Raw genomic sequence first — 2,473 nt, 5'->3', positions numbered from 1 at the left:
CTCAAGAGATCCGCCCGCCTCGGCCTCCCAAAGTGCTAGGATTACAGGTGTGAGGCCAGTGCCTTGCTTTTAAGTACTGTTCAGTCATTCTTTACTGATTGATTGTGGGTAGAGGGGGCACAATCCCATTGCAATGTCTATCTCTCCCGGGAATGATCTCGGATTTGCCTTGCCACCCTCAGGATAGCTGAGAGGAGCTGGAGAGGCTCGTTCCTCAGTCCCCTCTCATTCCCTCCTTGACAGTGACATAGCTGCCACCAGCTGCCTGAAAGTCAAATCCAAAACTCAGTTCCATTTTGCCTAATGCCAAATGATAGACCTGAGTTTGTTGAGTTTGGGTTTTTTAGGTCCACATAAAACAAGCAAAGAAAATGTGCTTAAACTTGAGGTAGGTTAGGGGAAAACCCTCCAGGAGAAAACCGCCTCTCACCTAGGAGACTGTGGAGATGGAAGCCACAAACCTCTCATTAGCACCCCTCACAGTGGCTACAGGAACCAGCACCTCTAGTGCAGTCATATTTTTCACTTGTCATGGGATCTGAAGCAAGAATGGTTCAGCGTATGTTCTAATCTGCATTCTTCTAACCCTTAATTAATGCTTGCACATTGTTCCTGTCACCCTTTTGACCCCAAAGTATTGAGGTTTTAGCTAGTATGAGGTTTTTTTAGAGGACCCAACATATGATTTGATCATTCATAAGGGTAAAATAAAGAGTACTACACAGAAGCTACACAAAAAGAAAATAATCACATATTGGGGAAGGTGGGGGATGACTGATTCACTAGCAGATGAAAAATTAAAAACAGAAAGGAAAGCCCCAGAGTGTCCACGGAACTTTTTGTGCACACTTAATTGTCCATTATAATTTCAGCTCTGGCCTTATGGCAAGTAGCAGCTTTTAGAGTTAGCTTCCCAGAAGAACGTGGCTTTCCCAGTTCAAAAAGACGCCCTTGCCGTGCCATTGTTCCCACAATGCCGTGACTCGGATTCGAACCGAGGTTGCTGCGGCCACAACGCAGAGTACTAACCACTATACGATCACGGCGAGCTACCGGGACGCCACGACGAGCAGGTGACCCAGTGTTGCCCTTCTCGTCTAGATGGCGGCCATTCCAGCTTTCCTAAGTTTCCATTATCTGCCAGGTTCCTCTGGCACCCACGTTCACCCGCAACAGCAGCCGGGAGTGCTGTGGACTCCCTAGCCCGGAGTCTCCTCTTGGTTGTACACACGGACCGCAAAAGAAGGGACATGAAAGCGCTTTGCAACCAAAGGATTCCTATGAGTCCGGGCCTGCAATGTTGTGAAGCCCCTGGGGAACGCCTGAATGCTGACCCGAAGTCTCTCTGATGCTCACCATGCCCTGGCTGGCATGCTAACTGAACGACTTTAGCTGGGACTGGAGCTGTCTCTTAAATTTTACAAGGAAAATCAGTTCTGACCCGCCACCACAAAACTTCCTTGAGGCGCGGGATAAGGGGAACCCCGAGAGCAGCCTCCACGGTGGAGAAACCGGGGTGTCTGGTCCGGAGGCAAGTGTGGACCAAAATCGGGCGAGCAGAGATTAATGCGCCTGCGTGCCCTCAGATGGCTGCGAGGGTGGAGATAGGCAAGAACAAACAGTGACAAATCAATGACATTGCAAGGGGGCGGGGCTTTCAACAGAGAAGAGTTCAGGCGACAAGTCGAGGCCCCGTGTCCCCAGTAGCTCGCCGTGATCGTATAGTGGTTAGTACTCTGCGTTGTGGCCGCAGCAACCTCGGTTCGAATCCGAGTCACGGCATTGTGAGGACAATGGCACGGCAAGGGGGCTACGTTTTATTGTACAAATCCGTTTTTTTAATCCTGAGTTCACAACATTGTGGAAAATGGACCCCGATCCCATGGTGACATTTGAGAGCGGCGTTTACGCTGGCACTGGCTAAATTGGGCTTTGGAAAGATATAGGCTTCTGGGTCCTCTGAGCTTGGGCGCGTTCTTGAAGACAAAGCACAGAGCACTTGCCAGTCTAAAGAGTGTTGTAGACGTATGTATAAATTTCCACGGAAGCCCTGGTAGCAGATTCCTAATGATAGGAAAAGAAGGCTTAGCAAAGGAAGTGAGGATCAAAGTAGCTCTTAAAGGCACAATGAGAATTTGTCAGGCAGCCAGGATAAAGGGAGTCTTGAAAAGGAAAAATCTTTTTTTTTCTTTTGTTTTCTTTTCTTTTTTCTTTTTTGAGATGGAGCCTTGCTCTGTCACCCAGGCTGGAGTGCAGTGGCTCGATCTTGGCTCACTGCAACCTCCGCCTCCTGGGTTCAAGCGATTCTCCTGCCTCAGTTTCCCGAGTAGCTGGGACTACAGGCATCCGCCACCATGCCCGGCTAATTTTTTTTGTATTTTTAGTAAAGACGGGGTTTCACCAAAAAGGAAAGGTCTTAATTCCTCTTTATAAGTCTTCTGTCTTCTTTGTAAGTCCCCACCCCAACAACGCC

General features: G+C 48.8%; 2 non-coding genes across 2 annotated transcripts; one reads left to right on the top strand and one right to left on the bottom strand.

The window, feature by feature from the left end:
• Positions 1-974: 974 nt before the first annotated feature.
• Positions 975-1,046, bottom strand: TRNAH-GUG. Its single transcript has one exon. It is a non-coding gene; the product is annotated as a tRNA-His (tRNA).
• Positions 1,047-1,710: 664 nt separating this feature from the next.
• On the top strand, positions 1,711-1,782 carry TRNAH-GUG. The gene has a single exon. It is a non-coding gene; the product is annotated as a tRNA-His (tRNA).
• Positions 1,783-2,473: the final 691 nt, after the last annotated feature.

This window comes from Colobus angolensis, unplaced genomic scaffold (genome assembly GCF_000951035.1).
Source record: "Colobus angolensis palliatus isolate OR3802 unplaced genomic scaffold, Cang.pa_1.0 Scaffold78, whole genome shotgun sequence".
Taxonomy (NCBI): domain Eukaryota; kingdom Metazoa; phylum Chordata; class Mammalia; order Primates; family Cercopithecidae; genus Colobus; species Colobus angolensis.
Note: the sequence above shows the minus strand (reverse complement) of the source record. Positions and strands in the feature narration are given on the sequence as shown.